At 36.0% G+C, this 13,675-nt stretch overlaps 2 protein-coding genes and 1 long non-coding RNA gene across 4 annotated transcripts in view; 2 read left to right on the top strand and 1 right to left on the bottom strand.

Annotated features, from left to right (window-relative positions):
* The window catches only part of LOC133528175 (uncharacterized), a 123,242-nt gene extending 118,441 nt beyond the window's left edge, over positions 1-4,801 (top strand). The window contains exon 3 of the long non-coding RNA XR_009800967.1: positions 3,428-4,801. This is a non-coding gene — a long non-coding RNA (uncharacterized LOC133528175). The remainder of the gene's footprint in view (positions 1-3,427) is intronic.
* Positions 1-13,675, bottom strand: part of LOC133526944 (titin-like) — a 137,202-nt gene that overhangs the window by 119,551 nt on the left and 3,976 nt on the right.
* LOC133527918 (uncharacterized) overlaps positions 7,226-13,675 on the top strand; it is a 47,629-nt gene continuing 41,179 nt past the window's right edge. Inside the window, exon 1 of one of the 2 annotated variants that reach the window (XM_061865151.1) lies at positions 7,226-7,654. The gene's annotated coding sequence lies outside the window, so the exon portion shown is untranslated. The remainder of the gene's footprint in view (positions 7,655-13,675) is intronic. The other variant, XM_061865285.1, reaches the window with a different exon arrangement.

Raw genomic sequence — 13,675 nt, 5'->3', positions numbered from 1 at the left:
AAAAAGCTGTTACTTTGTCGCTTTAATGTGCCTTAACTACGGTATATTAAATGTACTATAGAGAGACTTGTTTTGAGAATATAAGTACGTTTGCTCAATCGTTTTACAAAGCGTATTTTATACGTCAGAAACTTGCTATCCACATATTTGTTACTATATTTGATTGTATTTTGTTATTTATTTAGTTAAAAGCTATAGAATAGGGAGCTAGAGGAGCTGGTTGCGATGCCCAATATAATTGGCGAAATCAAGGCCACACGACTCCGCTGGCTCGGTCACCTAGAGAGGATGGGAGAAGATCGTGCCGTGAGAAGAGCGTATGTGGGGCACCCGGGTGGAAAACGTCCGTCTGGGCGTCCCAGATACCGCTGGAGCGACGAAGTCCTAAAAGACCTGTTCGCCCTCGGAATACCCAACTGGCGTGAAGTGGCGCAGGATAGGGCAGAGTGGCGCTCTCTTGTGTCAGAGGCCAAGATCCTGTTTGGGTCACTGAGCCAGTGAAGAAGAAGAAGAAGAAGAAGATTTAGTTAAACTTTATTGGACAAAAGAAAACTTATCGTACAAAAGGCGGACTTAATGCCAAAAGGTATTCTCTACCAGTCAACCTTATTATTATTTACTTACGCTTGATCACAATTTTTAGTACAATCATAAGAATTTATTAATTACAATGTCGGATTGTAAAATGTTTTCTCAATTCACTGCGCAAATCAAGTGATAGCTTGAAATCTCAAACTAGAAAGTTCAGATGCAAGAAGTTGAAAACTCAAATACCTATTAAGTAGCTGTATGTTTTAAAAATCTGTTTTACAGTACACATGGCGCTACTTTCCCGCACTCGTGCGGGAATGAACACTTTCCGTGCATATGTCGAAACTTTAAAGAGCCATATGTGCGCTTACGCCGCACTGCGTCGCGCAGCATTGTATTTATATCGGAGCACTGTTAATAACGGCGGAATTTTAGTTACACAATTTCATATAGGCCTCTTTATATGAATTGGGACCAAAATTATTGAGTAAGGCCACCACGACCACAACCACCACGACTTCAAAATGTTGAGATGAGACCGTCCGCACATCGTGCGCGTGTGTCACGAAATTCTCTTACATATAAAAAAAATACAAGTCTGATGTGATAGCGCCGCGCCACATCTTCAAAAAAAAAATACCTCGTGAATGGTATTAGTGGCCACATCATGAGCTGACAATATAACGAGTCAAATTGAGTCCACCGTCTTCAATTTTCTGAATGCGACTAGATAGCGTTGTTTTAAACTAACCTCATCATCATCATCAAACATGTAGATGTTGGTCAATAACAGGTTTCACTGAAAGCGTCTTCTTTTACACATTATACATCAATGAAAATGTGCACTGATAATTAAATTCTACGCTTTGACGCTTCCGATCATAAAACTGTTGGAGCATAATTTTACATGTGATTTAACCATCATCGAAACAAAGAGTTAATAAATTACGCGTCACGCTATTTTACGTAATATTTAAATAATCCAATAACATACAGGATCAGAAGATTCAACAAAATAGCATTAGTTGTAAAGATTCCGGAATAAAATTGAACTCATTTATTACGCGTTAAATTTACCTATACGAGTACATAACCTGCCAAACGGTAATTTATACTCGTAGGACTCTCAGGTAATTTTGAATAAAACCCTTCAAGTAAATACGTTTAACGGAACTGAGGTTCACGATAACTTTTGACCAACTGTCTAACAAATGTTTACTTTTTCGTTATATTAACTCGCTCCGTTTGCTCGCATTGTATAATTTATAAATTAATATCTCACGTGATTATCACGGTTGGCGATCTGTGCTATTATTGGCTATAATTACCGTCATACCGTATAGTCCGTCAATTACCGGGCCAACAAAGAAATCGCCTACATACTTTGTTAACCTCGTATCTTTAACTTATTTTTACGGCACTTGGAACCATGCTGGCAATGTAGTAACATTCAAATTAAGCAGCAATAAGATGTGAGTTTTAGAAAGCGAGGATAGTAATGGCGAACATCGCCGTAGCTTTGCTGGAGTATATATCGGCCATGATTACGGTCGAGCAGTACTAGTAGGTGCCGGCGAAACAAGAAGTACTTACCTATGCAAGATTTGCCACACTTGGTACTACACTATTAGTGCCTCAATAGTAGGACAATGTTTAAAGAAATATAAAAAAAAAACCTTTAAAATGACATTCGTGTGAAGTTTACCCATATATGTTTTTAGCATTAAATTTTTTATTTATTTACTAAACTTACAAACCTCAAACTCAACAAATGTGAGTCGGGGCGGGGTTCAACTAGTACTTGACCGGTAATTCATGTGCGCGTATATGTAGAATCAATTTATGTTTAGAACAGGAATTATTAAAATTTTCATATAACTTACCATAGTTTTCCACGTTTTTCTTTGTGTATCCGTTTTTTAATAAAAGCTGAAACAGTTCTTTCATGCCAATCCTAGAAATAAGTTGGATTTCCAGAAGGCATCTTCCGTCAAATGCTAACTTTTTGTTTGAGAAGTGTTTGTCAGCGAAATGCCTGCGCCTTTAATAACGTGCCTGTAAAATGTTTTAATTCCGAGCCATGTTTACCGGAACGAATAGGGTTAGCACACGTCAGTTTATCCTTCGGGCGGTTTACATGTCCACAGTTTTAGCATTTGAAAAATCAGTAAAAAACCAATTAGCGTCGTACCAAGCTAACTCTGCATGGCATTTGTATGACGTTTATAGTTCAAGTCGGTGCAGCGATAGCTTAGATGGATTCTACGTTTTTACTAAATCACAAGATGTCAGTTTCATTTTTAACTGACTTCTGACTGAATAATAAGGATCTCAATTCGATTGATCGTTCTTTTAATATTTATTTTTAAAGTTTGTTACCTCAGAAGTCAATCCATCAAATCCAGGGTTAATTGTTAAAGGAATGAAATTTTCAGTACTTAAGGAATTGATATCTGTTAACCCTACATCTATGTCGCCGTCAGTACGAGCGGTGCACAACACAAAGCAACAACACTGAGAATTTTCCACCTTGCTCGACACGAACTCGTTTTCATATCCCCCTCGCGTCTGTTTTAAATTACTGAATCTTTGTTTTTATTTTTCTAATTGTTTTGTGAAATTCAACTATTGTATTTTGTTTTTATGTACAGTGATTAATGTAAATCGCGAACTTTGTTGCTTTACATTGTTTTAGTTGGGGTTTTATATTTTAGCTAAACGTAAACCAATTAAACTAAAGAAAAAATACGATTTGAACCTAATATAAATTATGTACATTACTTGTTTTATTGAAATGAGCTTAGAGGGTCTCGCTACTCCTCCCTACATTATGTATTAATAAAATCACTTCACTTAGATAAACAATAGATAAAAATCATAACTCTTCTTGTTGCAGATTCGATAATATGGAAATATGGAGATGGCATGAGACGTGCTATTTTCAGCAGCTGGCATATTTTGCTCGATCTTGAGAAGATTGTGATAGAAGTAAATAAGAACCCGTCGGGACCTAGCGGCTATCATTAAGGTTCCGTAATGTTTTCATCATCAGTTACACCCGTCCGCGGCTTAGCGGCGTCGCGGCTTGGTAACTTAGTTTTATACCTTAGCGCAATTTTTAATTTGTTTTTGACAAAGTAGCTAAATACGTTCAATAAAGAATATTAGTTCTATAGTTCTTAAAAAAAACATACTTCTTGTTTACCTCTAGTCCATTCAACATTTGTATAATATTTAAACATTACTTTAAAGTTATCTGAAATCAAAGCACCTCATATAAGCTTCTTTGCACAACATTTTGATTACGCTTGCGATATATAAGTAAATGTCTTGTAAAAACAACCAAGATTTTGTTTCCCTGAAATTTCCTTACAAATTTAAACAAAACAAATTATGTAGTTATACACGTACACGGGTACGTAACGCGCCACTCACGCCATTGTCACGAGGCGTGCGTGTTGTTGCAGATGCATACAACAGTCAGAAATCGCTTCATTGTGACCATTATTAGTTAATATCCGATTACGCATTCTTATTGGCCACTAATAGCGATTCGCACACTGTATTCTTTTCCTGAATCCAACGCTCGCCTGTGCTAGGATAGCGGCTGGAATGAAGTAAAGGAACGTGCTCAACGATGTACGCTCGCCACTCGCCCCACATTACCGCTTTTATTCAGTCTAGCGTTATTTTACTTTATACGATAACTTTAGAAAACTCTAATACGTATGCTAGGTAAAGTTACTAATGAATTTGGTACAAATTAACACAGAAACAGAACCGAGGAGGCGACTTTTACAATGATATCAAATATCAACCTAATATTTAAAATAATCTACTGTTACTCTCTAGTCTGTTTTGTATACCTTTGTTTTGAATATGGGTGGATCAACTATTCTTTGCTGTTATTTTGTCTCAGCAGCCAGGGAATAATAGTACCACAAATTGTTGGAAATAATATCTACATGTACCACGTTCTAAATACAAGCTTGGTGAATTAAAAATGTCATAGAACCAGGTGTTAAGTACATAGTGATATGTATATTTACTAAAAAGAAATATTTTTAGTATAATTATTATTTGATTTATTCCCAAGTTGGATGCCCAACTCATACATGGGGTAGCTGCAAGTTGTCTTACACATCTCTGAGGCAATTTGATGTAGTGGTTAGATTGGATGCTTTTTCTTGTTTTGGCTATTGTCATGTCATCTGTCAAACTCAAAGCGGTATTGATCCTTTAAGTCTAAGGAGAGACTTTTGCCTCCTTGTGTGTGTTCTACCGCTTGTACAATGGGCTGTGCTCTGAAGAATTGTTTGACATGATGCACTTTTTATCACCGCACCGCTCGCCGTCGGCAGGGTGTTCATCCTTAAATTCTCCCCCCCCCCCTTCTTCCCAGGAGAGGGGAAAGGAGTGGCGAGTCCCACACACCGTGCGTAAATGCATTCCCACTCCGTCAAAAAAAAGAAAGGGTGTTCATCCTGACACTCTAGAACCTAAATGGTCGCGTACTGTGCGGTTTAAGAGGAATTTCCTCCCGCAGGCGCTTCGGCTGTGGAATGAGCTCCCTTCCGAGGTTTTCCCGAAGGTCTACAGTATGGAGTTCTTAAAAAAAGGAGTGTATAGGTTTTTAAAGGGTCGGCAACGGGTATGTAACACCGCTGGAGTTGCAGGCATCCATAGGCTGCGGTGACTGCTTACCATCAGGGAGGCCGTATGCTTGTTTGCGTGGTAAAAAAAGATGTTCCTCACTTTGTTCCGGCATTTTGCCACGGCTCATGGGACCCTTGGGTCCGCTTGGCAACTAATCCCAAGAATTGGCGTAGGCACCGGTTTTCTCACGATGTTTTCCTTCACCGATAAGCGTCTGGTAAATATCAAATTATATTCCGAAAAATTAATTGATACGAGTAGGGGTTGAACCCGCGACCTCTCGACCTCCGGATTGCATGTCGCACGCTCTTACCGCTAGGCCACCAGCGCTTCTATTCTTGTTTTGATTATTCTACTTTAATTTAATTTTAACCTCTAAAAACACACCCGTACGCAACAACAAGGCAAATGTTCTACTCGACTTCGGTTAAAATTGACCTCAAACGCCTGTAAACATCGTAATTCATTACAATTAGCTTGTATGGAAAGGAAACTCCTATATCGAATTGTCATCTCATGACACTCCCTCACTTTGTTCTGTTCAAGTCATTATCAAATCAAATCTGTAAATGAAGCGAAAATGCTGTTGTAAGATATATTTTTCTGCTTACATCAATTGTGATATCGCACCGCATCGCAGGTCCTTTAAGCGTATGTTACAAGTATATCGTGGAGGCTAGTGTCACATCAGGTTAATCTAGTTCCAGATAAAGGGCGGTGGCCTAGTTGTTAATTACAATGGTGACCTTGGTAAAGCCTGGCAGGGTTACGATACGAGAAGCATCCACACCAGCAAACAATGTTCACCCGGGTACGAGTATGGCACTGCGCTTCGCCATTTCCACGTAGAGAAACAGATTTTTTTAAAATAATTTGTTATGCTCTTTACGTAGCTGAGTATTATATGTATTATAATTTACAGTACGTATGGTGCCTGTTTTACCGCACTAGTTCGATAATTATTATACTACGTAACCGAAAATTTAAAGTGCCATATGTACCTACTGTAAAACGTTGTACGATACATGTGCGAATAGAATTTCCTATTTTTCGAACTTGTATCGTAATGTATTATGTTTTCTATAATTATGGCACTAGTAAAAATTATTATACAAGTAGGTTAGTCATTTTCTAGACCATGCATTATTTGAACGCGTTTTTGCATAAAGACTAAACGTAATAGTACTTTACGATACAAGTGCGAAAAATAGGAACACATGTATCGTACAACGTTTTACAGTACATATGGCCCTTTAAATGTTCGACACAGTAACGTAATATGCTAATTTTCGCACTAGTGCGCTAAAGTACCACCATATGTACTGTAATAGTACATTATGATACAAGTGTGCTAAGTTGATCATTACACACGAGGCGATATTGTGCGCGCGAGCTGTATGCGAGCGCGCAATAAGAAAGCCGATGTGGGTAATGACCAATGCACACGCGTTTCATACGACGATGTTTTAAACACACTTGCGAGGAAAAAACAAAACTTATAAATTTGTTTATTTTTAATTGAAACAGTAAAAGTACAATTTTCAAAATGGTGGCTTACAGTTTTAACATCGAATAACTGCACCAAAGCGTGCTGGGCTTGTAGGCACTTATTCAACAGTTCATTGAAGTAAGCTACCAACACGTTTTCCAAGAAAGACTGGGCGTTTTTGCTGATTTTCCATGGAATAAAAGTTTCATATGCCGCCAATTATTTTTCATCTGATTTTGATGGTAAAAGGCTATCGTTCTCGGCTCTTGTCTCTATTAGTATTACTGGCATCGTCAATTTTATGTGTTCTTAGCGTAATTTTAGCGTGTTATTTTTTTTTACGCGCGATTCCAATTCGCGCGCAAGGCAAAGGCACGAACGAAATCGACAAACAGCCAATTTTTTTTTTTTAAGCTAATATTTTCGTCTCGAATAGAATGGAGATTATAGATAGATTCGATGGAGATCAAATCGATACAATGTTATGTTTATTTATTAATGTATATTACGAGATAATTTAATCTATAAATTATGTTTGGTGTGATAATACCTCTTTGAACTAACATTTGAAACCTAATAGTTGGTTAATTTTTTTTTTTATTATTTGACCAAATCGAGAAGGCTCCGTTTCCATGCATATTATTAGCAATCAGTTACCTTCTAAACTCAGTCGGTTAATATAATGAAAAAGCACGAGTGTTATAGTATACGGAAAAAGCACGCGTGTTTATGAGCTAATGCGCTGATACGCTGTATTATGAGCCAAAAATCGGTGGAATAAAAACGTCGTTTTGAGCAAGTGTGTTGAAAAAGAACTTTTTATATCTAAAATGACTAACGGCGTGTAAAATATCAGCCGTCGAATGTATCAAGTGAGATTGCCTTCGGGGCGCGAGTAATCAAATGTCCTCATTCCGTCCGCTCCTGGCTAAGCCAATTCTGACGGATGCGCTCCGAATAGCTTCGGATACATTTAAAGTAAGTATACATTTTTAGTACCTACGGATAGGTATTTTTGATAGAGGCTGTACGTGTTTGAAGTACGTAAATTCAGGGTGCTTCCAAAGTGGAAAATGAATAAATGAAAAATTGCTTTTGGTGGAACGGTCAGTTAAGAAGGAACACTAGTTTACATTAGTGCATTAGGTACAATACAAGTGCAAAACGTAGCAAATTCGCAACGAGTGGCGATAAATTAAAACACGACCGAAGGGAGTTTTACAGAATATGCCCCTTTAAATTTTTGACATAGACACGTAGTGCTAAATTACCATACTAGAATTGTAATTTAAAAGTAGCGCTATATTTATGCACTGTAAAAACTGTTACGCCAGTAAATTATAAATCAGAATAAATTAGGTATGCGACCCCTTTTGCAATCATAAATTGCGGGAAACGCAGCACCCTTCGCTGTTTGTAACCTGTATTGTTTTTTTTCTCTGTTTTTCCAAGGCCAATCCCTGTGACTGCACGACCCACAGGTTGTTTCATAATATTATCGCTACGACGTACGAGTATGTAAGTGTTAGAATAGGCGCGCGGGCCCAAAAATAAGTATCTATGTACTACATCACGACGGCTAATGCTCGAACTCTACTCGCATCAATCGCAAGAAGATTCGTACTTAAAATGATTTTTTTACTTTTTATTAACTTTAGAAACATCATCATTATTATCATTATCACTATTATCAGTACACGATTAAGCGCAAAACTAGACAATTTCTTGATGGTTTTAATTTTACCTCTTTTTGCGGTAACTTCTTCCACGCAGTTTTATAGTCGCGTTATTTATACTCGTATACCTAAAACATATGTGAAGTGCAAGAAAATTTTTTTCCGAGATATTTCGTGAAAAAAAATTATATCATTCATTTAATTATGAATATTAATTTCCATTGGAACAGATAACTATCACGAGCGTAATTCGTACAAAGAAAGCACTTTTACTTGTTTACGTTAAACATTATTTTAGAGTTAGATCAAGCTAAGTTGCTCGGCAATGTTGATAGCAAAGACGATGCGAGTGGTATTTAAACGTCATAATTTCATAGAAGTTTGACCTATAAAATAATACTTGTACCGTCTGGGATTGTCTAGGCTATCAAAAACGTTGCCAACTGTTAGCTTGGTCTAACTCGAAAATAATTATAAACATAAAAGATACTTTGAATCTGATTCAAATATCCTAAGCAATTTGTTTTTTAAAACAATTGCAACAGCAGTTACAATATGATGTCCAAATTCCGAAATAGAATGATAACTCAACCTGAAAGGGAGTTGTCGGAAGCGCGGATCTACTGAAGCGAAGCCTTATGTATCAGTAATCTGAATTCCGCTACTTATTGCTAAGTCGCATCGGCGCAAGGCCTGCGAGCAGAAATATCGCGATATCAATGAGCTGAGAAAACTCACAGTATACTAGTGTTGGTAGAGGCTCAAGTCTCTATAGAGTCCTTACAATATATTTTGCACTCTAGTCACTTTAATCGATTTGGAGCTTTTTTGATTATTATAGAATATTTAAATAGGAGTAAGTACTTAGAATAGTAGTAGTCATTGTTATAAAAATATATTCGAAAAATTACTTTATTTTGTGAATCAAAACACTTGGAGAATCGAGTACAACTCGAGTCGAGTTCAACAAATTTCGACTCGAGAGACTTGAGTTCTTATTACCAGCTCTACGCAGAACTTGGTGGTGCTAGCTTTATCAGATGGAAACTTGCCTTAATACTGCACAATATTGGATAAGATTTATAACTATTGGATCAAATTAAAACCGCGAAGTTACCTAACTCTGAGCGGGCTCGCTTCTTGTTAGTCCACAAATATTGCCGAAGGTTCGCGAAATGGATTACTTTCATTGAGCTTTATTTTTTCCTATTCAAGTTATAAATGCGAAATAAATACTGTATCTGTTGATTATATCCTTGCGACGTAGGTTTCTAGGTATCGGAAATAAAGACGACTGTATAAGGCCTTGGAACTTTTCTTAATGATTGTCAAAGTTGGCCTTCTAAAATGAGTATAGTCACCTGCAATAATATGTTACTCTTTACGTATTTATTACGTTACGTTACAATTTAATTTGTAGAGTCATAATAGCGTGTCACATATTTTTACGGCCTTCGTTGTGTAACATATTATTGCAGGTGTGTAGGGGCTCTTTATATTCTATTCTTCTTAAACAAGTGTAAATCTATCCCTGTACCAGTAGTTTTGTTTTTATTTGGCTTGACCACTTCTGCGAGACCCCTTGCCGAGCAGTCGTTTGTTTGTCTGCACATTTATGTTCGTGAGGTCCCCCGCTGAGTTACCATATGCGTGAATCATGCGTCGAGGTCTAGATGCATTTATTTTTTTAAATAAGTCGATTGTTGCATTTAATCTCCTATTGAAAACAAACTAATTTTCTGTATATAATATCTATCATTGGTCTGCACCTGTTTTAGCAAAACTATTACGAGTAAGTATATTGATATCGCTTAAACTGTAGGTAGTATACCTTGTGTAGTTGTTCCGTAAACAAACTACGGTTTCAGTTTGCATTACAGCGCAAATTTGTGAACTCGAACTTCATTTTAGCAATATTCAATAAACACTTTGAAACACGGAGTAGTCTAGTTATAACAAAGTTATTCCTATAAATGTGATCTGTATTCAATTTGGTCCCTAATGTCCCTATTCCTAGAATTATATAAATATACATATAAAGAAAATAGGAAGCACTCTAAAATAAATGCAAATGCAAATTAAGGATAAGGATAAAAAACCGGGCAAGTACGAGTCGGACTCGCGCACGAAGGGTTCCGTACCATTATAGTTACAGAATGTTTTTTCTAATTTGTAAAGAATTGTAATGTTTTAACACAGAAAAGTTTATGAAGAATTCTAACCTAAACCTATATAAATCAATTTAAAAAAAACCGGCCAAGAGTATGTCGGGCCATGCTCAGTGTAGGGTTACTCTTCCGTCACAATAAGCTAAACTGGAGCTTAAAGTATAGTAGATATATATGTAATATTCATCTATATAAGTAAGTAATATGTATTTATAAGTATATAGATGGGTGGCATTGCCACATGTTAACCAAGGGATGAAACGGTAGGCAAATTTGCATAATCAGTACCTAATTAAAGTAACAGACTTACTTGCAATCGGAGACTTTGCAAGTCTAAAGATAAATATCCCATAGCGAAAAACATTTAGATTGCTATATAGATGAATAAAAGACAAATTATAGCAAACAGCATTAATTTTAAAATGATTTGGTTCATTAAAGCATGAAAAAGTAACGTAGACAATAATGCATCGTACATGAGCGCAATAAACGAATATGAATATAAAATTAGCGGGATTGCTTCTTACTTTTTAATTTTTACTCTTTCGTTCTAAAACTGTCAATACTCAACGGCTTTACTCATACAGCCATTTAAACTGTTTTAGACAAATTAAATATTAAATAAAAGTAGAATGAGTAAAATAAGTATATTTTTATCTTAAATTTTAGCTTATTTACATGAATAATGCCAAATAACTTTAAAACCCATTGAATGTCGTAATAACGTTTAACTGTGGATGTACTTACGTCTTTTTACTATGAAGGGGAAACTTTTTGCGATAACATAAAAACAGTTAAACTGATCATGTCCGCTATAGTTTTCATTTAATGTCTTACTTAAGCTCTACTTCCACGATTTATTTTCATATTTTCTGGACCTATTATGATTCAAAAGTTTATTGTTTATTGTTTATTGTTTATTTATTAACTAACTTACACTAACAGATATACCAAGCATGTAAGTTACTATACACTGAACTTGTTTAACAAGACAACACTATACGAAACAGATAAACTTTATAAATATAACAAATTATTGTATTACTACTATATACTATATAAATTACTAATAACGCTAATATTAGGACGGTGTAGTCGAGGGTATGGAGATCGACTCCAAATACCGAGTTGCTGTGGCTAGGAGTCTCGGTTCCTTCTGTGAAAATATGTCTGTCTGGGGGTCGAATAGAAGGATATTATTTATGTGATTCAGTGCTGCATACAGAGGACTGGTGACTAAAAAGTTAAGTTAGATTAGTGTCCCCCCCGGGATACACATTTTATTTTCTTTCGGAGCGATTATATTCGTATATGTTTCACTTTATCAAAAAATGTTTGTTGAAGACCTCTATTAGTTTTGAAAGACGTTTCCAACGATACCCCACACTGTAAGGTTGAAACGAAAAAAATGTTCACCCCCACTTTAGGGGAGTTACCCTAAAAAAATTAAATTTTTAGATTTTAGTGTACGACTTTGTCGGCTTTATTGATTTATATGTCCATGCCAAATTTCATTTTTCTAGCACTAACGACCACGGTGCAAAGCCGCGGACAGACAGACAGACAGACGAACATAGCGAAACTAAATATAAGGGTTCCTAATTGACTACGGAACCCCTATAAATGCTTTTCTGTAGGAAACTGACATCTGACCAGTTGAAATATTCGAAACAACCAAAATGCTCCAAGTTCTCGGGGTTGGTCTTTTAGTAAAAGTTGTTTAGTACGGCCTCCCCACACATAATACTCGCCAAGTCTGGTTAAACCTAAAACTATAGCCTTACCGTATTAGGTGAATCATAAATTTGCCGTCGCGTCAGGCATCAGATATTCCAAAGTTAAGCTTACCGCGCTGGAGCGGCGAAAGTGGCCGACAATTCGTGCATGTTTAACTGTACAATCCGATTATAAATTTAAAGAAAAGCGAGTCCGGTAAAAGTATTCTTTTAATGTTACTTCTGCAACCGCTTTCATTATTGTTGGAGCGTACAAAGCTCGATTAACTACGTTTTATTGTATGTCACGAAGTTTGTTTTAGTGGGTATAAGAAACGCTTATGCAACAAAATATTCCTATTGTATGCAAGCATTGCCAGGTTCAGAAAGTTTGCCATGTTTGTGCATTATTATGAATACATATTTTGCGTTGCGGTTTTCGGTATTGAGTATTGATTATTTAGGCAGACGTAAACATAGAAATATGTTTACGTCACTGAAATTAAATTCAGGATATTTCAAGATTGTTTCATCGATCAGCGATTAGAACGAAGGTTAGGTTAGTGTTTAGAGCGGTTTCTTTAAACTGAATAAAGTAAACCTTCTTATCTAAGTTTAAAATAGGTAATTGCTGCTGCTTTATTGGCTTTAATTAAGACACCTGGTTGTTAAGGTATGATACATAAATCAATGTAATCATTAGTTACTGACGGCCTGGTTCCATGATCGCATTGTATTCAACGATAATCATTTAGTACTTTCTAATAATTCCGAAAGTCTTTTATATTCCATTCAAAGGCGTTTTGTTCAGAAAGCACCGACTTGCTCTTTCATCTTGTATGCAATCATGACCGTATACTTTATCAATTAATGAATACTCAATATTCATTGTAATCTATTTATAATTCTATTTGAAAGTGCTTTATGAGAAAGTGTAAGGCACTAGGTTTTTTTTTTACTCTGAAGAACTATTAACGTTAATTGACTAAATAGTGCTCTAAGAACAAATTAAATTACTTTCTGTGAAAATATTTTAATTTGTGTTATTTCAAGTAGACACACTACTATTTAAACTATAAACCTATTTTATTTCGATTTATAGTCAATAAGTTTTAAAGTATATCAAAATTGGTCGTATATCTAATAATAACCTACCATTCAAATACCTACATATTTTAGGTTTAATATGTTGTACTATTCGTAGTATAATGAATGCAAATTCTCGGTTTTGTAAAATAACACTTGGTGAGTTTAAATATTGACATAGTATCCTTTATTCTCTCTGATATGAAGGTTGTTTTTATTTTTCAATCAGAATTTGCACCAAACATGGTAGGTATCGAAGGCTCGGTTTAATTGGCGATGTTTAAAGTGGATCGTATGCGGTGGATGCACGCTAATCGAGTCGCAACGAGATTAGGTTGTTTTGCGAGATAAGGC

The sequence above is a fragment of the Cydia pomonella genome, chromosome 1 (genome assembly GCF_033807575.1).
Source record: "Cydia pomonella isolate Wapato2018A chromosome 1, ilCydPomo1, whole genome shotgun sequence".
Lineage (NCBI taxonomy): Eukaryota > Metazoa > Arthropoda > Insecta > Lepidoptera > Tortricidae > Cydia > Cydia pomonella.
This window is presented reverse-complemented; position numbering and strand designations above follow the sequence as displayed.